The sequence below is a fragment of the Molothrus aeneus genome, chromosome 7 (genome assembly GCF_037042795.1).
Source record: "Molothrus aeneus isolate 106 chromosome 7, BPBGC_Maene_1.0, whole genome shotgun sequence".
NCBI lineage: Eukaryota > Metazoa > Chordata > Aves > Passeriformes > Icteridae > Molothrus > Molothrus aeneus.
Window position 1 is genome coordinate 8980188 of NC_089652.1, and position 22876 is coordinate 9003063.

Below are 22876 nucleotides of genomic sequence, written 5' to 3' on the forward strand. Positions count from 1 at the left end.
GCTGTGGGTGGTGAGAAACACACGGTGGTGTTTTGAGCCTGGTCTTTCCCATGAAAATTCTCTACTAAGGGTTCTGCTCCTCCTGTTTGTTGTTGCTAATTTGATATTTTGTATCGGCACTGCAGTTTGTCCTTTATATCTTGGTACTCTGTGGGGGCAACAAAAAAGGATGCTGCTTGTTTGTGAGCCTAAAGCCTAAGGAAAGAATGTGACAAGAAAGCTTTGATAGCAGTGAAATGGCTGGGGACAGAGGGAAGGAAATGGGCAAATATTAGCAAGGATACAGATGAGCATGGGGATGCTCCAAAATGCCAAGAATTTGTGTGAGTTTGGAATTTGTTTGTTAACTGAATTGACTCTGAAGCACAAACACTTGGGCAAAAGCAGATTAGCAAAGCAGCCTCTGCGTAACAGCAGCTTCCAGCAAAATCCAAACAACAGCAAACCCTGGGAGACCCAGATCTCATGCTCACCTTTCCTGTAGCATCTGCAGCATCAGGGGACACACTTGTACCTTCATGCACCAAAGAGATTTGTGCTACAGCTCCCTTTCTCAGCCTGTGCTGCACAGCAAGCAGGCCAGTGATCAACCTGCTCTTCCCTTGAGACTTCATCTCCCTGAAGTCAGGGAGAGTCTCTGCATTGCCATCAGTTTCACAGACTTTGGAGCAGGCACTGAAGCTTGTCCTCAGCCAGCTGAACCCTATTCAAGTTCTGAAGCATAACATTTCATGTAAGTTTCTTGTTTCCTGAGGCTGTGGACAGTCTTGCATGAAAGAAAGAGCTCAGGGACTTGAGGCTGAGCCTGTTCCCTGAAGAGAGTGGAGGCACAGAGCAGAGCAGGGCTGCAGGAATGGCAGTGCTGGCTGCAGACATTCCTGCCTCCCGCTCGCTCAGCCTCTGCTGCAGCCCTGTGGGGAGCTGGTAAATGAGATCCTGTGAAGCTAAGTGGCTTGGCAGCAGAAGTAGGAGCTGATCACTGTCTCCTCAGGTGTCAGCCCCCAGAACAGGAGTGGGCGAGGGGTGATGCTGATGGGCTGGAGTGGGCACAGTGCAGAAGGCATGGTGAGGGTGTATAAGTGGTGCTCTGCTCCAGCCCCACTACTGCCCCTGTCCTCCCCTAGTTCCAGGTGAGCATTCCCTCCTCTCCCAGCTGAGGAATTCCTGTTAGCCTTTTATCTATGCCTGAATTGGCTTTTAATTCATGTCTTGCAGGAGAGAAAAGAGGATGATGATGCATCACTCCCAAGCACTGGCTGCTCCTGCTTTTTGTATAATTATTTTTAAGGCAATAATCATTTTATACAGTGCTAAATCCAGCAATCAATGTTAAAAGGAAGACAGTATTTAATGCAAAAGCACAACCTCTGCAGAAAAGGGAGTAGGTTTAGCTTAGCTATCAGAAATTCTTCCCTGTGAAGGTGCTGAGGTTCTGGCACAGGTTGCCCACAGAAGCTGTGGATGCCCCATCCCTGGAAGTGTTCAAGGCCAGGTTGGATGGGGCTTGGAGCAACCTGGTCTAGTGGAAGGTGTCCTGCCCATAACAAGGAGGATGGAACTCAGTGATATTTAAGGCCCTTTCAACCCAAGCCATGCTATGGTTCTATCAAAACAAAGAGAGTGCGATGCAAAAGATAGACAAGGGTTGTTCTAGATCAGCTTCTTTCTGCCCTGGTCCTAGTGTCAGCCAGCATGCACAGGCTGTTCCCTGGCAATAGCCATGTGAAGTCCAAATGATTGAATGTCCAAATGTCCAAATGTGTGAATTTGAGCATGTAGTGAGAATGATTTCATCTCTTTGGAGAGGCAGTGTGAAATGGAAGCTGAGGAATGCGTGGCTCTCACCACCACAGCATTGCTCCCAGCGTGCGCGTTGGTGGCTTGGGTGCTAATTAGTCTTCCACCTAGGCAAAGAAAAGGAGATGATTGTTCTGGGTGGCCTTTAAAAGGAATGGCAGGACTGTTAGGAAGTTAATAGTCATCTCTAAGTCACATCTGATTCAGCTTTGCTGTCACTTGGAAGGAATGCTAGAGAAGAGCCTTTCCTCTCCCAGGAAAGCCTGAAAGTTTGAGAGAGCCACTTAGGGAGTCTGAAGTCTGGAGCACCTCTCCAATGAGGGCAGGGTAAGAGAGCTGGGATTGCTCAGCATGGAGAAGAGAATACTCTGGGAAGACCTTGTTGCAGCCTTCCAGAATGTAAAAGGACCCTGCAAGAAGAGTGAGAACAGAAATTTTAGCAAGGCCTGTTGTGACAAGATAAGGGGTTATGACTCTAAATTAAAGAGGGCAGATTGAACCTCCCCACCCCAAAATCTTGCCCTAGGTTTCGATGGCAGTGAGATCTTTTCCATCTGCAGCTTTTGCTTTTTTTTAGGTTGCTCTGGTGCCTGCTCCCCATGTCAGACAGGTGAAGACATGCTCAGTGTGTTTAGCCCTAGCTTAATGCTTTCTTTGCAGCTGCCTGGGGAGCATATTTACCTCTGGTGGGTGGACTTGGTGTATTTACATCAGTGACACAGCTGTTCTGTAAATGGATATGGTATTTGCTGTTGGATGTAAAATACAAGAGCTACTGACCAGATTCTATCTACCTTTCTGTGCTTTACAGTTGCTGTAATATTTAAGTTATTTCAGGTACATTTGAATGTATAGTATTCTGGTACAGTTCACATTGCAAGATTAATCCATCACTGGAAAACTCCAGCACACACTGCAGCCTGTGAGAACCTTTGTGTGGATCTGCTTTGGCTCCCTGGCTCTGCATGGAAAAAATTCCTGATAGGCAAGCCCCTTCTCTGCAGCCCCAGGCTGCCAGGAGAGGGCAGGCAGCTGCCAGCAGCCCGCTGGAGGATGAGAAACCCTTCACACGGAACTAAGAAACCCACCGATAAAAATAGATAAAATCAGAAAAGCAGAATATCAAGTGACATCACAGCACGTCTAACACCTGTTCATTGAAATTACAGGAGCAGAAAAGTAACAGAAATTTGCTGCATTTCCAGGTGTGGACATGAAGTAACAATCAATACCCAAGTAGCTGCCATGCTTGAGGATTTTTTATAAAATGAATCCAGCATCACAGCCTCAGCCTCTCTTTAATTGGTTCTAAGTAAAAATTCTTGTCTGGCTCCTGGAGATGACTTAGAGGCTCTCTAGTGTGCACAGGCATCCAAAGACTGATGAGGATAATCAGGTGGAGAGTGGTGTTTTTTCCCTGACTTCTGAGATGAACACAGGCAGGTGAACTGGTACTTATTGCAGGTGGCTGAGCAGCCTGGGGGTCGGGTTCTGCAGCCCTGGTATTGCTCCCTACAATCAGCCATGTTTCCCTCGCCCAGGTGCAGCCTGGGAGGAAGGAAGCCAAGGAAGTCTGCTGCAGCAGAGGTTTGGGAAAGAACCAGGGAGTCCTTCATGTTCTTCCTTGAGTGAAGGCTGTGGGGAGCAGTAGGCTCAGTCAGCCCACCATGAGTTTTAAGGTATTTTCCAGATTTTCTGCATTCAGACTTGAGGCATATTCTTATCGAGCTGTATTTTAACCTGCCTGATGGTGCCCTCAAAGTCTCAGATGAGCAGGTTGGGAATGCTGAGCCCCCAAAGCCAGCCCAGAGGTGCTGCGGGTCCCTTTGCTGTGGCTCTGCAGTGAACCTTGGTGGCCGTCTGCCTGCCCCCATACGTCTGCGCTAGCAGGGATCTGCTGATTGCAGCCTGACATTTATATTCAGGGGAAGACAGCTTTTGTCAAAACCTATCAGTGAATCTCTTTCTGAGGAACTAATACAGCAAATCCTACAAACCCTGTGTTTTCTGCTATTTCTGACATTCTGTAGTTCAGTGGCTTATAATTACAGACAGTGTGCTGCTACAGGGTCCTCTGCTTCACAGAGGGTGGCTGCTAATAGGGCTTCAGTGCTTCCCTTGCATGCCTGGGTATTCAATTACAAATAAAGCTGCACCTTACATTAGGATGAGCTTGGTTAAAAAGGTAGACCTTCTCACTTGTAGGCACACACTGTTTGTGGTGGTTGGGAGTGGGGCTGTGGCCCAGCCTCATCCCCAGTGGGTGCAGCTGTGAGCAGCAGGTGAGCAGCACTGACAGCAATGAGCCAGGGAGTGCCCAGGGGCACTGACCAACCACCACAGGGAACAGAGGGCACACAGGTGCAGGGCATCAACAGGAGGAGATAAAAGGTTGGGCTGAAGAACAAGAAGGGCAGATGCTTAAAGCCTTCAGAAGTTGTATGGTGATGCTTTGTGCATCGTGGCCATCTCAGCTGTGACATATGCTGCGGCACACGGTGAGCCTGATGTGATTTGGGATTGGGCTGTAGGGTGAGGTACAGCTGGAGACAGAGCCAGTGTAGCATTGAGAGCCACCAAAGAAGCTGCCTGGTCTGGACCAGAATGATTTTGACACCCAGGGTACAGGTGAGCCGCTGGGGACATAATGGGAAATAACTTAGTAAGTGAAGAACAGAGTGTATTTACCCACATGGAAAGCTTTGTTAAAAAGAGAAGGCATTAAGGCTACTGACTATGCCCTTTGTAGTGTTTTACTAAGGACAAAGTTGTAAGATTTCAAGATTGATGCAAGTACTGTTTTTAGTGTTTAGAAAGAAGTTAGGGAAAGACTGTGGGAAGTGGAAGAAGAATCAGAATAAAAAATTGAAATTAATAGGGAACTGAGGCTTGCAGCCTTCTGAAGTGGCATGGTGTTACTCTGTATGGGCAGATAACTGAAGCCTTCTGGTGTGGTGTGTGGTGTTACTCTGCTTGGGTTGAAGCTTCCTGAAATAGTGTGGTGATACTCTGTGTATCGTGGCCATCTCGACTGTGACATTTGTTGCTGCTGCAAGGCAATGACAGTCACCTGGGTGACTCGTGTCTTGCTGTACCTGTGGTCAGGATGAGAGTCCAAGCTTCCGGGGGGCTTGCAGTGACCTCACGTTGGTCCTTCACAACCGAGGAGCTTTGTGTGCTGTGCTGTAGCCTGAGGTGAGCTTGCTGTGTGGTGAAAGAGGGCATTGCCCCAGCCTGCTGTCCCAGGACTGGTGTGGTGTCCAGGGGGCAGAGCAGAGCAAGCTCCCCTGGATCTGCCTGCCAAAGATAATGTGGAAGAAGTGTTGAAGGCTGACACGTCACAGGAGATTGGGCTCCTCGCTCTTATATCTCCCTTCTTGTGGGAATTTGCAGCCCTGAAAGCAGAGGGTGCAGTCTGCCACGAGCTGGGAAGGACAGCAGATGTGGCTATTGGCCACAGGGCCCAGAAAGGGCTTTGAGAGGTCCCAGAGCTGTGGTTGTGCTGAACTGTTCTGCTGCCCTACAGGTGGGCACAGCAAGCCCAAACCTAAATGAGTCAGCAAATACCCTGCTAAGAAGCACAAGGCAGAAGAAATTAGATGGGGTTTAGGATGCAGCAGGCCATTCTAGGATGTACCACTGGATGGTGGGTTTTTAGGAGCAGCATTGGAAACAGAGGATCTAGCAGAGTGAGTGAGCAGGAATGTAGTGCAAATCAATAATAAAAAATAATAATACTAAGACATTGTTTCGGTGCTTTGTGATAGAAAAAAATAATTATCTTACTGCACAAACAAATGGAAGATCACGGATGATTAAAATTATAATTAAAGCAAGAGAATGACACTGGCAGCACAGACATCTCTGCAGACTATTTGAACAGTGTGTTAAACAAAGTCAATCATTTCTTCATAATAATGGTATTTACAGTAACACAATGGGAATGCAAGGCATTTCACTACAGGCAGCCTGGTGTTTAAAAATATACTTACAGCATTGATATCTAGAAAGAATAGGTATGGTCTGTGCTGGAAAAATGGCTAATGCTACAGTTCAGTTTTCAGATGCCAGGCTTTAGCATAATAAGCAGCAGCAAAGGAAATTAAAATGAGGGAGAACGTTGAACAAGGGCTTTAAAAAGAGGATTTGCTATAGAGAGTTTAGAGCAGGATGATTTTTATTATATTACTGTACTAGATAAAATGAAGCTGGGGGGATTCATAATTATTAGCATCTCTAATCCACAAAAAGGAATTTAAAGATAAGATGATAGAATATTATTAGCAACTTCAGGCAAAGCTTTTCTATTTGTGGTCCTTATTAATTGCCTTTTTTGGATATAATTTAAAAAAATACAAAAAGACATGGTTCTGGGTGATTTTTTTTTTTTGAGGAGGCTTCAGAATTTGTCTGCAAATGTGTTAAGAGTCCTGGAAAACTTTAACAGGTACTAGAAAAGAATAAGGAGAGCTACCATGTGCCATGCCATGCACTGTGATATTGTGAGGAGATAATCTCCATGTCCATTCTCTCTTTTGCAGATAAACAGGAGACAGTGAAAGATTCAAAAACCTACAAGGGTTAAACCAATCAAAGGAATGCTTAGAATTAATTTGTGCAAATCCTTGCCAATAAATTCTACTGTATGTAAGAGGTTGGTATGGTGCAGGAGAGATCATAAAGTGAAGTTCTTAGTCACTGCCCTTGAGTTGTACAAGCCCCGTGTGTGTCTGCCTCTAATACATTTAAGAATTGGTTTTTCTGTTTGGTATTTTCCTGGAAGAACCTGTTCCTCTTCTGTTTTGCTTTCTGCTACTGCTTACTTACGCTCTTGAGTTGTCAGCCTGCTCTGTGATGTGAGATCCCATACTCCAGTTACCTGGCTGAAAAAACAAACACCATCCAGCAGATGAAATTTGTCCATCTTTTCATCTGCTTTTCATTCGCAGGTACAGATCCAACTGATAGTGGGGCTGAGCTAGCAAAGCTTCATTGTTTGTCTGGAAAAACCTTGTCTCTGCTGCCCCAAGCTGCCTGGGGCTCTCTGAGAGCTGAGACACTGCAGGGCAGAGGTCTGGAATCAGCAGCACCTTCTGCCTTGCATGCCAAGTTATCAGAAAAATACTGGGCAAGAACAAGACAAGGACAAGGGAACTTAGGGAGCTTCCTCACTGCCTATAAATGTTTTGCTTCTGCCTTCAGAAGGCAGGCTTTCCTTGGGGAAAAGGAAAAACTCATCCTAGAATCCAGCTGGTTTGGGTACCCTTGAAATCTTTTGCTTGGAGTTTTTTAAAGGCTAAAGTGATGGAAAAAAGTAGGAATGGTGGTGTACACAGAAGGTGGGGAAGACAGCATAAACGTGCTGTTTGGAGAGTGTTGCTCTCTGTAGAATAGCAGTGAGAGGAATTATAGGCAGGAGGAATCTTCAATTAAGATAGTATAAGGAAGCAAATATTTGAGGAACCGGTAAATCAACTAGATAAGGGTAGAATAAATGTAATTCAAAGACCAATTTCTTGTTGTAGGATGTTGCAAACATCAGAGCACAGCACTGCATTTGATGATGGACTGTACAGCACAAAGTTGGAAAAGAGGCTGTAGCTCTCTCTAAAGCTCACTGAAAGATAAATAAATCACAAAGGTTATTGTATCATACTGTCAGTGAGGTTTTTAATAAGTAGGTACAATTATTTTAGGCATGAAGAAAATATAAGAACTATCTGCCCCCAAGGGCTGTTATTCTCACAACAAATGTGCTGGCAGAGAAAGTCAAGGAAAGGCATAAATATAATAGGATGGGAAACTGTGTGCTGGGGAAAAGGGGACTCTGATCCTGCTAGATGTGCCCAGCACTAAGAAGCACATTCCTGTGGAAGACTTTCACAGAGGAGGCAAGGGGGAAATACCCAAGTTTTACATATGGCAATGAAAATGTGATACAAGGCATAAAACCAGGTATCAATAAATTAATAAGAATTTCAGACTTGGCAGTAGAAATGTCCTTGGGATGATCTCTGCAGTTGATAAGCACTGGGATGGGAAGTGTGAGTCCCACTTGCATAGTAAGAGCCAGTTTAGAAAGCCTTTGCTCTTACTGGTGAGCATTTAATGCTCATCTGGGGTGAATAAATTCTCCATCAGTTCAATTTCAGGCCAAGTCTGATGATTCAAAATGAATTTTTCCCAAGTTATGATTCCACAAATAAGGACTGGAGAATTAGGACCATTAGAGACTATCCCTGTCAGTACTTTGAGTACCAATAGAGGGCTCGTAGGTTACCAAAGGAAGAATAACATTTATTTCTCTGTTCCAGAAAGCAAATGTAAAGCAATGGAGCAGTGTTTAAAGCAAATAAGGATAAATGTGTCAGATCATGCTCTCACACTTAGTTCAAAGGGTAGGGCTAAGTGGGAGGGAGGGTTAGTTACACGTGCAGGTTGAATTGTAAAGCAGTCCCAGTGACTGAGGAGCATGCCACCTACACTCAGTGTCTGTACACTGCAGAGGGCAGTCCATGGGTCTGACTTACTGGGTGCACAGCAAGTCCCAGTGTCACATCAAGCTTGTTCCCCACCTGCCAAGGAGAACCTTTAATGCTCTTGGTTATTTATCCTGGTTCTGTCTCTGTACTTATTTCACTTAGGTTTTAATTTGCCATTTTTAAAACCTGGACGTTTAAAATCTGGTGGGAGGAGATTTGTGGGGGCATTTTTTAAAAATATTTTTCTTCCCCCAAAGCTCTTGTGAGAGCAGTGCTCTGTAGCTCTGTACTGAGGATGCCACCAGTGCCCACACAAGGACCAAACTTTGCTGCTTCTGTCTGGTTCAGGGCTAGTCTGCAGAGCCTGGCAGCAGCAGGCTTCCAAACATGTGAGTTGAGCATTCTTACATTTTGAGTGAAAAAACCTCCCCTGTCTCTCCCTTTGGAAAGAAACCCACCGTGGTTACTGTAGTAACCGTGATCTCATCTGCCAGCAGACACAGGCTGCTGGACAGTCCTGCTGCACTGGGGAAGAGTTGCACATGCATGATCTAGCAAACAGGGCTTGGACAACATTTTCTAAGTCATTCAGGCTACCTTTTGCCCCAGGGCAGGACTGGCTTGCCTTCACCAGGCAGGTTCTTGTCTAGCTCTGTGTTTTAAATCTCCAGTGATTAGGAAGGGAATGTTTTTCCTTATCACAGCTGCTGCCTGTTTCATAGCCTGCAGGGTGAAAAGGATGGCATTTCCATACAGTTTTTATATTCACTGGTGTAATTGCAGTTCTTGTCTCTGGATGTCTGATAGATTGAACTAATGACCAGCCATTTGTGTAGTGATCTTTTTTGCCTCCCTTATAATGTTCTGGGAGTTGGAATATGATCTGGGAAGAGCAGAGCTCTGCTGAAAGTCCTGTGACTTTCTATGGCTGGAGAGCACATGGGCAGACTCAGAATCAGCCTTTTCCTCTCTATTCTATTGGACTGTGCTCCTGATTTATAGAATTGACTTTCTCCCAAGCCTGTAGGTAGTATCAAATTGCTCTTCTTTCTGACTCAGTTCCTTCTTTTTGGATTTTAAATATGCTGTTACCAGTAAATAGTAAATCTGTGAAAACACTGGGTTGTGAGAACTTCTAGGTCTTGAGGAAGAAAGAAATGGCCACGGAAGTAATTTCTAGCCAAAAGGTGTAACATGTTTGTCAGATTAAACAAGTCAGAAGCCATAATGTCCAAAGGAGAAAAGTAGATGGTTGTCTTAATGGAGTTGATACTGGCAGCATGAGCAGCAGAAACATAATTTCAGTGTCCTGTGGGAAGTTTTTTTCTGTTTTATTTATTAGTTTGAGCTTCTGTGTCCTCCTTTCACGCCCCCTCTGGACAGTGCCTGAGTCCATTGCTCCAAGGAGGCTGCATGCAGATGCCACCCTATCTCATCCTGCAGCAGTACAGAGGCGAGGAGATTATTTAGCAGCCTCACAGTACATTTCTATCTCATACTTTGCTCCTTTCAGGTGGTTACAAATGGTTTTACAGACTTTGAACTTGTAATGTATTAACAAAAATTATAGAGAGTTTACTTTTAAATTTATTTAGCTCCTAACGTGTTTGGTTTTACTGGTTTCCAGTCAGATTTTTCCCAAGTAAGCTCTGTGCTTATTTTGCCTGGGCTCTGCTTTCATTTCTTGAAGCACAGCTGTAGAATTTAAAGTGAGCTTTGCCACTTGATCCTAAGGCTTGACTCTCTCCTGCCTCTTGCTCCTCTTCCTCTGCTCTAGGTTCTGGATAGAAATGAGATCAGCTTCAAGGCTTGGTACGACTTCTTGTGTAGCTTCCATGCTGAGTTTAAGATCTTTAATAGTTGCAGGGGTTCCATTAACAGCCCTCACCCCCAGAAACACTGCTTCTTCTCCCACCTGTGTATTTCTCCAGTCCTTATCAAAATTTCATGTCAGAAGCTAAGGTAATTCCTTCTTGAAGGTATGGAATTTAATGAGGGTAACTGGGTTTCCTCATGGACCCACTTCCATCAGCCAGACCAGAAGCAGGAATAGGGCCCAAGTCAGGCCCCACAGTCCAAAACCAGCAGCCTGGCCAAGGAAATCCAGATCCAGTAAAGACATTTGAGTCCAAAGCCCTTCAGCCTCTCCTGGAGCCTGCTCCCACAGACAACCCAGCAGGGTAGCCCCGTTGTGCCTCTGCCCGGCTGGGAAGAAAGGTGGCCAGGGAAAGAGAATCCTTGTCTAGCTGCAGCCTCTGCTCATGCTGTGTGGGCCCTTTTCAAGGAGAGATCCCACCTGTGGCACTGACTGCCTCTATTGTTTGGCTACATGACATGATTGCCAAGCTTAATTTAATTTTTGACTGGTCAAGATTTGGCTGATTTGATCAGTACAATTCTCCAGAGACAGAAAAGAAAAAGCCATTATTCCCACTTCCTGCTATATTTGACTTTGATAAAACAACAGATTAGTTATCACTGGGGTAAAGGAATCAGCTGACCACAGTTTTCAGCTGGAGCATTGTGTATTTAAATGATAACAGGGCTATGTGAGCACAAACACCTTTTTGTTAAAGGTGCCTCCTACTTAATGAAGTGTTAGATGAAAACTAAATTGTCCCCAGGTAGTCTTAGTCTGGAGTACTTGGGTAACACACAGAGCAGCAGCTTATTAAAATGGAAGAAGCAAACAAAAATAACAGTGATGAAAGGGATCCTTGATTCAAAATGATATTGTGTTTCTCAGAGCATTGACATTTGTGTCAATATCGTATTAGCGGTAATCAAATTTCTCATTGTCTGCTGCAATGTAACCAACTCCTCGAGTGTAAAAGTCCATTAATCATGGAGGTGTGCTCTCTGTGCCTGTGTTGGTGGGAAGATAAATTAGGTGGCACTTTGCAGATCTGCTGAGAGAGAGGAGGACATGCATTGAGTATAGATGGAGTAGGATAAGCAAAACCTACTCCTAGATCTTTTTCCTTGACATTTTCCCTGTGCCAAGCCAAATAATGGCTCAGATTGTACTTTTACTAACTATTCTGCATACTTCTGTATCACATTTTTCATTTTAGACCAAATGAAAGTGCATTTTCGTGCTTATGGCAAGAGGTTGTGGGGGTGAGTTTCTGTGACTGCAGACTGTACAGGCATTTTCACCATCTTAATATGGGAGTAACTACATTTCATAGTTATCTTGGTCCTGACAGAAAATGCAATGCTTTCAGCAGGCTCTGGAGACCCAAGTCTGCCATAGCTCTGCCACAGACCTCCTGCATGATGGCAGATCATTTTGCTCTACCTTGTTTCCCCTACTCTTACTGCAGGCAACAGCACCCCTGCATCCGGAAGGCACAGCTTTAATAGCACCTAGTTAATGTTCGTGAGATAGATCCAAAGAAAGAACTTGTGGGTGTGCTTTCTTCATTCCTGAAACCGTGTGAGGATGGGCTGCACAAGGCAGATTCCAGATGGGGGGTGGGTCTTAGAGGCTCTGCATCCTGTCCCATCCTCATCATGGCTCTGTGAACAGCCCTTGCTGTGTGTGCAGCCATGAAAGAGGAGCCCTGTTACGCCTCTGTTTGGCTGGGAAGGACACTCCTCTTCCCAGGGGAATGGTGCCCAGGGAAACACAAGCCTTGGTGCATGCTGAGGCAGGCCCTTTGCACAGGAGAGGTCCCACCTGCAGGTCAGGTGTGCAGTCAGCTCAAACCTGCATTTTCTGCAGCCAGGATTACATGCATGGGGAACCTGACTCCATGGACCTTTTCCCCCATTAATTCTCCTGTCATCCTCCAGAACATGCTCTCATCCCAGTGACTTGCTTGCCCAGTGACACAGTTTGCCCCTGCTGCTGTGTGGGCTGTCTGGAGGGGCTGCATGTTTGAGGAGGTGATTTCAGGTGTTAGAGCATTTAAATGGGTGGGGGTTACCTGAGGGATTGGTTTCACCTCATAGTGATGGGACCCTCTGCACCTTCAGTTGAAAAGTGGTGACAGCATTCCTGATTTTCCAACATGGAGCTCATGGTAACAGCAATGCCAAGTGTTGCTGCAGTGTACAGAGTGTTGGGGCTCTGCAGTTTAGAAATCTTTGGTTGTCCATAGCAACCTGCAGGCACTGAAATATCAGCTTGCACACACGTGGGGGGTTTGAAGCTGCTGTTGCTGGAGGCTCCTAGGAAAAGGCTTTTAGCTCTGCCCCTGTGTGGACCTTTTCCCCATTGCCCCTCCCCATCCCACACAGGTTGTGGCTCCTGGCAGCACAGCAGTTTTTAGCAGGCTGCAGGTCCTCCCTAGGAGCATTGTGCATGGCCAGAGAAAAACCAGGACCGAGGCAACGTGTGCAGGACAGTCCTACCCAGAGGTAGCCCCCATCCAGCGCAGACATCAGGGCTCTGATGTCCACCACTACACAGGAGACCAGAGTTCACTGGTGGCTGATGCATTGTAAAATGCAGACTTGCTTGTAGTTGAAATTAGGAAAGAAGCAAAGAAAGAGATCAGAGCCACTCTATCTCACACTCCCAGGCCGTGATCTGGGCAAAATTCCCTGTATCCCAGCTAACAAGCAGGAGGCAGGGCAGCATCCCAGACTGTAGCCAAAGCAGTGGCTGTGTGACATGACTCAACATGGCAGTGTTCCCCCCTGCTGTAAATGTCTCCGATTAACATACTGGGTCACCCTGCACCTGTTTGTGACTGAGGACCCTTGTGTCTGCCAGCTAGAGCACACTCTATTCTGATGCAGGGTGTGGTGACAGCCCTGAAAGTGTCACTGCCACCTGTGCTTTGTCACTGCCTCACTCCTTAATACTCCCCTCTGTGGGGAGCCAGAGCCTGGACCAACTGCCCAGTTTCAGTGAGCCATTTCTGCAATATTACAATATGAAGACATTTTGAGCAGCTTCTGTGCTTTTGGCAGGCCCCAGTCCCTACTGTAATTAGGCCTGGGTGTCCTCCAAAATGACAAAAACTTTAAAAGCCCCAAGCGTAACCCTGGGTGAATGTAGGTGGGGCTGTGATCTCCAGGAAACGCCATCCTGGGAGGCTTTCAGCTCCAGTGGCCAGTTTACATAATCAAAACCTGACACAGCAAAAGAGAGCCTTACAGTCTGATGGCTTCAGTCTTTTAATCCCTGTTTCTACCAGTAATCCTTTCTCTGCCAGGAAGAGAAGTCCCCTACTTGTCCAAGTAGCTCTCTTGGCTTCAGCAGAGTGTCTTTGGCTTTCCTGTACTTAATGTAAACTAAGATTACTTTTGGCATCTGTGGAATCCTAAAAAACTAAACCAGCAGAGTACGACTGAGGGCAACAGGCTTTACAGACCCAGGAGGTCACACTGGAGTTTACATTTGCTGCTGGCAGTTCCAAGGGTTTGCTACAACAGCCACAGCAGATGAATCTCCTTTCTAACTGCAGAATAAACACTGCATGTGGGGTAAATATTAAAGGAATTACAGGGAGAGGGAAGGAAACTTTGTCAAACGTAAAGAATGTCTGTTTACCTCTAGCAGACACTGCCTATTGGAATGTTTTGCAAGTCAAGAGATAAAGCCTTAAATGGGGACAGCCAATGCACAAAGATGAGTGCTCTTCCAGCTTTTCAAGTTTTGGGTAATTGTGGCCATGGCTAATTTTCATACCATGATGGCTTAACAGTTATGTGCCTGTGATTGTGCAGCCCAGCTCACATGGGAAATGCTTCTTGGAGCCTAATAAGCACTGAGGTGCACATCCTGCATGCTGCCATGGCAACAGCAGGATGCAGGAGAGCTGGCTGCCAGGAGCTGCTGCACTTTGGCAAGAGAACTGCCCTTTGGATGTCCAAATCAGTTTAATTACCAGCTGTGGAAACTACCTGGTGTCTAGTGACTGATTCTTCAAACAGGTGATACCCCTGTGAGCAGAACGAACCCTTTGGTTGCTGGGCCAGCACTGCTGTGTAGTGGGGGCCAGGCAGTCCTGGGGACACTGCCATGCAGTGCACAGGCTGGCAGTGTTTGTGCAGAACTGTCAGGGCTGATAAGGAAGCCCAGGAAAGCTCCACTGATGGTTTTCTGGCATTCAATGTCAGATTGTGTTGGGGGTTTTGTTTTTACCTTGCTTTCCTGGTCACTGCTGATGCCGGTCCCTTTTGCTGCTAACAGAGCATGTGCAGGGCAGCCTTCACTCCCTGCTGACCTCCTCTGGACAGGGCTGAGTGGGCTTTTGGCACGAGAGCTGGTAACAGCAAATTTTGTCCCATGGAGAACTGTGGTACTTTGACACTTATTTTCCCCCTGGTGAGGTGTTTTCCTTGCTGAAAAAGATCATGGCTCTGCAATGCTGGGGCTGTGTTTGCCAGGTCAGCCAGGAAGAGAAGTCCCCTGCCTGAGGAGTGGCAGTGTCCATGGAATTGGTGGCTTGGATACCCTGTGTTCTCAGCTTTCCTCTGTGGCTGAGACTTCCAGCAGGGCAGCGACTCCTGGGCTGTGTCGTAGCCAAGGAAACCACAGGAGGCCCTGTCGCTGGTGAGGGAGGACAGTGGGATGGGAAATGAAATGGGGGAACATGGTCCACGTAGGAGAAGAGGGACATGAAATAATTTAAATGTAGTTCCTATGAAGTACTCTGCCAGCTTGGGTAGGTACCTGTTAATTCCAAGCTGAACCAAAATCAACTGTTTTGGGGAGGTTTTTTTATTCCATTTGACAAACTGAAGGAATATGATTAAATTATCATTGACCTGAAACAGCTTTGTTTTGACATATCTCTGCTCAAGCTGTGGTAAAAGTTAGTATTTCCCACTCTTGGGTCTTGACATGAAAGAAAGCAAGTGTTTTGCATCAGCCACCACTGCTGATTTCAGTTGCAGGATGCACCCTTAGCAGTGGGTTTCCTGCCAATGTTTTGAGTGTTGCTACAGAGCTCAGGGGAGTGATGGCTGATACAAAGCCTGAGTCTTTTGATATGCCCCTTCATCTGGTCTGTGATTTGCAGCCCAGGTACCTCCATGCCAGATCCAGCCCATGAACTTAGAGGGCTGCTATCAAAAGGATGCTCTGAGTGTCTCACAGCTCTCTCCTGAGGGGCTGGGTAACCTGGTGAGCTCTCCCAGGAAGAGCCTGCATGGCTGTAATGCCAGCATGGAGTGGCTTGTGTGACATATGCTCCACGTGAATTCCCTGCACCCTCCACAGGTCCATCATTTGGCTGAAAACAGACAACACTCATGGCTAATTATGTGTTGCTCTGCTACCTGCTAATTAAGGAAAGCTGCAAAGCTGAGATCTCTGGGGTAGTGACCACCTGACTCAGTGAGTGCAGAGGTGAAGGATAAAAACTTGGGAGAGAAACTTGGAATGGGTAAAACAATAGTGGTCAGTTGGGGTTTTTAACCTTCTTCAGGATTTACTGATATTCTTGTTCAGAAGTAAAGCAACATGACTGGGATAAAGAAATGTATGTAAAGGTCACAATTCCTAACTCAAGGGAAGGGAACACATTGCAGTAGGAAAAGCCACTTCTATCTGGCTGGAAAAGAAGCCCAGTTGTATTGGCACAGACGCATTTTGGAAAATTAAACAGCAGGAGGGGAAATGACGCCGTGGTTCCACAGGTGTGCAGGGAGGCCATCAGAAAGGAGCTCCCTTGCCCTGCAGGCTTCAGAGAAGGCTGAGGGGAGCTGCAAGGGTGGCTCCCACTGCTGGGAATTCAGCTGGGTTTCCTGGGGCTGAGCATCCATGGCAGAGGCTGTGCTGAGAAGGTCTCTGACAGACTAAACAAACTCCAACCAGCAATGAGATCTCAGTATTGCTCCATGGTCCCTGTGCATTGCAGATGTACAGATGCACACCTCTGGCCATGGCTTCACCTTGGTACCTAGGCTGGCAAATGCCATGGGGAGGTTTCTTCATGTAACGTATACCTTGAAGAGTCTCATTATAGTTCCAATATAGGGCTGGATTTCAAAACCAGAATGGTGCCATCAAGCTTCTGAAATTAACATCTGGTTAAAGCCTGGCTTATGGGAACTTTTTAAAAACTCTTGATAAAGCACAAGATAAAAATGAGCCGGAATATGGAAAAGCTGTACAGAAATATTCATGACGTGTGTCACTATGTATCTTCTTTTACATGCATCTGACATGAATCAGGATATAACTGAGGGGGGTTACTGAACTGTGTTATCGAGGTGTTGATGGCTCTCAAGTCTGCACCACAGCAGCTGAAGCTCTGTTGTAAGGGATGGATGACTAAATGACAAGGCACAGATGATGTGCCTCCTGTGGAAGCATCTATGGAAGATGTAAATGGGTACGAGATACTATTCATTTTATCAGTAATGAAATATCTGCAATACAAAATAACTTTCTTGTGTGCTAAGATTTTGGTATTGTCTGGCTTGCCTGGAGAACATAATGAAACTATAGCACCAACAGATAATACAACTGCAAGCTGAATTAACTGCAGGTTTTGATCCTCTGGCTATATAAGACTTTATTTGTGTTTTCTTGTTAAGCTAAATTGCAATAATTAATTATTCTTTTGCAGAAAATATATTCTAGATTCTAATATCACTCTGCAGCAAAGATGAGACTCTTAGAAAAGCTTTAAATGTAACCTCATCGAGAGGTATTCTGGGCAGCACCAACATCTTAATGGCTAAAAACACACAAAAATTAGTCAGTACAAGAACCAAACCTTTAGCTCTCCTTTGTACATATCTAATAGTAACAGGAAGGGAGTGGAGTGACTTCCTGCATGAAGACATTACCTTATATTTTACTATTACCAAAGCCTTTTATTGGTCAAGGAGACCCAGCAGAACAGAAACAATAATTATTTCCTGTAGTACTAGTTTTACAACAGTGGAAATGCACCCAGTTGGCAAACCCCTGTAAATGAAAGCAGTAAAGGCATCGGATGGTTTGGGATTAACCATTTCCCCAGCAGTGCCAGTGAGAAATCACACTCCTCTTTCCTAAAGTGAACCTGCAGTCATTCAGACAATCCCCTTTCAGCTCCTGGTGCCTGCTCCACTGGCACTGTTTTCTTGCAGGATCTCCTGGAGACCTAAATGAGGCCTGTAAAGGTTAACCTGTGGGCAGGTGTAGGATGCCAGGAGGGAACGTTCACCCAGCTGCTCTGAGGCTGATGACGTGCACAGGTAACCCGAGAGCCTGTTGCACAGCTTTTGTGCCTGGGGTTGCTGTGGGATGGTACAGAGCTGGCTGGTTCTGTCCCTGTGTGTGCCATGCTCATGATGGCTCTGTCCCTGTGTGTGCCATGCTCATGCTGGCTCTGTCCTTGGGTGTGCCATTCCCAGCTGGCTCTGTCCCTGTTGTGCCATGCCCACATCACCGGGCTGTGCTGCCCCTCCTGAGCACGTGCCTTTCAGCTGTGTTTGAATTCAATGTGCAGTGCCTGTTTCCCAGTAACTCTGGCTGCATGGTCCTATTCTGTGCTGCCCTGTCTGGATTATTCAGGAATATCTGGGAACCTGTGTCCCTGAACTGCCTGTTATCAGCAAGCGCAAGAGCTGGGAAGCCCTAGGAAGCTTTTACTGTACTCTGTTTATTTTTCCATACCCTCCCACACCTCACACAACACGGGGCAACAGCACAGGATGCGGCCAAATGGTGACCTACAAACACCACTGTGAGTAAGGCTTTTTAATTCCCCTTTTAAAAGATCTCAAACTACAACTTGGTTTCAAACAGTACCTTCCCAGGGGTGCTCATTCCAAAGGACCACTTGGAGTACCCATTTTACTTCACATATATTCATGGCTTTCGGATGGAACAATTTCCTTTGTTATCCCACCTGGACAGGAAGGTTGTTGTTATATATGGTCAGAAAATAGGAGTGAAAATACAAAAGCTGTGGTACAAAACCTCTTCTTGTTGCCAGTGGCACTTGAAATGTGCTGCATCATCAGGTTTGATGTTCTGAAAGAACATTTTTTTACTTTTTGGCCCAGGTGGATATTCTTAGGGCTTTTCCTGATGTCTTTAATAGTAGTGATGATATGCAGCTTATAGAATTCTGCAGCAATTGTTGCTCATTAGTCACTGACACAAAGCTTTGCACAGCAGAATCTATCTACAGGTGCCACAGGGAGAAGACAAGAAAGAAAAATGTGTCATACTCTGAGGTAAACAGCTTTATTCCCTATTAGTCTGCCAGAGGCTGAATTAGTAATTGATGAAGCACTTTGCCACGATGAGATTTGTTTAGTCCACTTAGGATTTGTTTTTTGCTGTTAACACAGAGCTAAACAAGCGAGGCTGTGTCTACATGCTCTTGTGCAGATAGGAGCTTGCTCCGTGCCTGGTGCCTGTCAGCTGTGAGCCACATCCCCAGCAGCACGGCTGCCTTGTTTGCACAGCACGAGGGGAGGGCTAATGTTCCCCCAGTTACTCATCCCAGCACCGCACCCCCTTCCTCCACCAGGTGTTGGAGCTGTCTGTGCCTGGTTAGGCAGGGCAGGCACGCTGTCTGCCGCACAGGAATGCAGCTGTCACACACACAGCGCTGCTGGCAGGCCAGGGAAGGGCTGGTGACAGCCTTGGGCAGGGTGGGGGTCATGGCACCTTCACCCAGCTCTGTGGCAGTGTGAACAAAGTGGGTCCTCTGCCTAGGGAACACACCTGTGGGAAGGTTGGGGCTTTTTCCATCTTTAACACACCCTAATGCTTATTAAGATTTGGGAAAGGCAGAAGCCCATATTGTTAAGATCACCACCAAATTTTCAGAAAGAAGCTGACACTGGTACAGAAAAAAAAAAAAGAAACAAGAATATAGAAAAGAAACACAAATCCCTATCTCAAAAAGTAAATCCAAACCAAATTAAATTTTCAAAGCCTCCTTCCTGGACATAAATCCCCTATTTTTCTTTTGAAGGTCAGCAATAGATGATGCAAGAACAAGGCTGAACTTCCAGCCCATTAGGCTCTGCGGAGCCAGGCGGCAGACGGGTGATGTGGTGTGTCTGCATACCTCCCCCAGGCACTGGAGAAGAGGTAAGGTGCAAAGCCCTTCCTGCAGTGCAAGGAGTTACAAGACCCTTCTCATCTTCAAGGGAACACACTGCTGCCACAGGGGTGCCATGGGACAAGCTCATGGACTGCAGGAATCACTCCTAGAAGAGACAGGGCTGGCAAAAGGAAGAAGGCATTTGCAAAGCCTTCTGAAATGTTGCCTCCCCTGGCTAAAAAGGCTCACCTTGAAGGCACCTGAGGGGCTTCTGAGCCACTCCAAACAACTCCCCAGTGCCAACTGTCCTGTGTGAAACAAGGAACTCGGCTCAGTCAGGAAGGCAGAGGTTTGTCAGAGCCCAGTGTCCCACTGGAACTGCCCTCATCCTCCAGCTTGAAGTGTTTGTCTCTTCTATCAGCCTCGGCAGTGGGGCGGTTTAAAGGATCACTCCATACTTTTTTTTTGGCATAATGCTGGTATCTATTTTCCCTATGGAAGCAGGAGTTACTGAACTGGTTTTAGGTGACTGTGACTGGAGTGCCTGTGAACAGTGTGGGTTATTCTGGCACAGCTACAGTGGGAAAGTGCTAATCCCCTCATCTGCACTTGTTAAACCTTTTAATTAAAGATCACTTTGATGAAGGTGCAAGGCTGAGAGGTCAGGGTTTTGCTACAGCACTCATCAGAGACCCAAGAAACAGCAATTGTGAGTGGTAGTGGGCTTTGAGACCTGTCCTTTGGAGCTCTAGTGAAAAAGATGAAGAGGCACCAGCTCCTATGCTCTCCCTCTGTATGGGGCAAAGTTAGACCCAGAGGAATTTGGGTCTGATTCACAGCTGATCAGGAAAGGTGACCTAGAACTGCCCCACATCAGTGATTTCATGTAAGTCATCTGACTGATGTGTGAGGGATTCATCAAAAGAGGGAAATGATTAACTTCCAAAAACACTTTGGAGGACTGGGTTCTCAGATGAAAACATGTGCTAAAATGTGTGGAACCCAGGAAGAAAAGGCTACATCAGTGCAGCCACAAGAGCACATGGCTCCTCTGGAAAGAATAAGAATGCTGTGAATTCTGATTGTTTGCTTGCCTTTTTTTTTTTTTTCTCCTGTGGTATTTACAGTGCCCTGGTACTCATTCAGCTTTCCTAGCTAACAGCTAGGGAGGTAGATGGAGCTGCCTGGAATCCTGGCATCAGACACCTGACAGGCACCTTCCTGCTTCAGGCATCCTGCAGGAGGGCAGCAGGCAGCTGGGCTGTGTGGGGAACAGGACCCCAACAGAGTGGGGATTCCCCTATGCACCTGCCCCACTGACTTCTGGAAGAAGTTCCTCTCAAACCTGTGCGTCATTCCCAGGCATCACTCCTATTTCCCTGGGGAAATACTGACCCTGATGACAGAATATGGAGTGTTTGAGATGCTGAAGACACCAAACTACTGTTTGCTGGGGTCTCCAGGCTGCCAGACTGGCTGCCAGCTGGTTAAACACACACTGATGTGCCATTAGGGAGCTGAAGTGTCATCAATGTTATAAACCTGAACCTGTAGCCTAATTTAGGGGCTTGTCAGACATATGGCAATGGGCTGGTAAGGCTTGGTGGAAGGTGGCGTTTGCAGGCATCTGTACATTTTTAATCTCTGTATATAATAAAATATTGCACATTAGCTTCTCCTCTTGCTAGCAGATTTCTTGTGGGAAGATCTACTTTGGGATTCCAGTAGCACTGAATACTGAGCAAGTGACAGAAGTAGGGAGTTTGGAGCAATGTCTCTGCTGGCATAGCTCCATTGCAGCCAGAGGGTGAAATCCCAGCCCTGTTGAGATGCACGGGACTTGTGCCAGGCTTCAACTGCTGAGAACTCTTTTAGCAACTCAACCCTGATTCTGCTTTGGACTGAAACCTCCCTGTGGATCTCATCCTAGAAACACTTGCATCTTTCACACAGAAGAAAAATGTTCTGCAGCAAGCAAATGAGCTTGGAAATGATTTAAACTTCATCAGTGGAACCCTTGCTGTAGGCATTCACTGTGGGCTAAATTTGGTCTGTGTGGTAAGACACCAAGTGGCTCAGAGACACCCAACTCCTTCAGTGATGGAAGGGCTCAAGCTTTGGCTGCAGTCACAGTTTATTGGATGTGCTCCCTGTTACTGCTGTGAACAGCAGGAGCAAAGTTTTGGTGCTCTCAGTGTAACTCATTCATGCAGTCAGGGCTCTTCAATGTTTTTTTAAGATCAGGAATCCTTGATATTGCCAATGTACCTCTCTCTTTTCTTTACAGTGTATATTGCCGTCCTGGCATCCTGGCTACTCTTCCAGGCCTATCCATTGTTCCAGGCTATTTGCTGGAAGTCCTTGAGGATGAAGACACACCTGCATCAAAGTCCCTGAGCTCCTGTTTGTGTGAGATGGACTACAGCCCCAGAAAGTTCAGAGAGTGGTGCTTCCATTACCCACAGCTGTGACTTGATAATCTTATGGTTCTGAGGTCAAAAACTAAGCAGGAAAAGAGGTGCTGAAAAACCAAAATAAATTAATAATAATTCTCATTTCTTTATAAAGAAGCAGGTTGGGAAAAACAGTTTTGCTTTGCAGGTCACCTTCACAGCAAACAGGAATCATTCAGTCACTGCTGCATAATACCAAGGGCACTCTCAGAGGCTGGCAATTGGAATGATTAAAAAAATATGAGCAAGATTTTAAGTGTCTCTTTGAGAAACAAACAGAGCAAAATTGTTCATCAGTGGTGGAACAGACACTGTAAACAATGTATTTAATGAATCTGGAAGGCTCTTGTAAGGGAGCAGATGAGCAGCTCTGCCTTTCCAGCACAGTTCCAGTCCCTCACTGAAGGAGCTTCTGACCTTGCCTTCCTATCCCACACATCAAGCTTTCTGCAGCTGTGTCTCTTTTTGTATTTGAGGAAACAGGAAATATTTCATAGAATCAATGAAATTGGTTGGTGAGCTAGTGCAGGTTGCCAAGGATTGTGTCCAGTTGGGTATTGAGTGTCTCCATGGAGTGCGATTCCACCACCTTTCTGCACAACTGACTTGTTTTGGGGCATTCACAGTATATATATATATTTTGTTTAGTTGGAATCTGGTGTTTCAGTTTGTGTCTCCCACCCTGTCAGTGAGCACTACTGAGAACAGTCTGCCTCCCTCTTGTTCTCTGTGCTGGGGATGGACCTTGGCAGCACTTGCAGGTGATTTTGGAAGGCGCCAGGCAGCTTTTCTGGATGCTGTGATCTCCAGGACCATGTCACAAGCAGATCCCTGAAGAGGTCAAAGTCTGCTCTTCAAAATCAGAGTTGTGGTCTTGCCTTTTGTGCCACTGTCCCCTCTCAGGATCCTGAACTCCACTGTCTCACAGGCACTGCACCAAATGCTGACCCACCTTCACATTTCCAAGCAGTTCTTCCTTGATTCTGAGGTCCAGCAGAGCACCCTTGCTTATTAGCTCCTCTATCAGCCACACCAGGGAGTTGTCAGTGTGCTCCTGAACTTGCCTAGATTGCTTGGGCCCCTCCCTGTGTTGTCATTTTTAGCTCAAACCTCTTCCTGCCAGCTTCAAAAGAAACCTTGGTATAGAATAAATCCTCCATGCTTGTGCTCCCACTGCAGGCCTGGT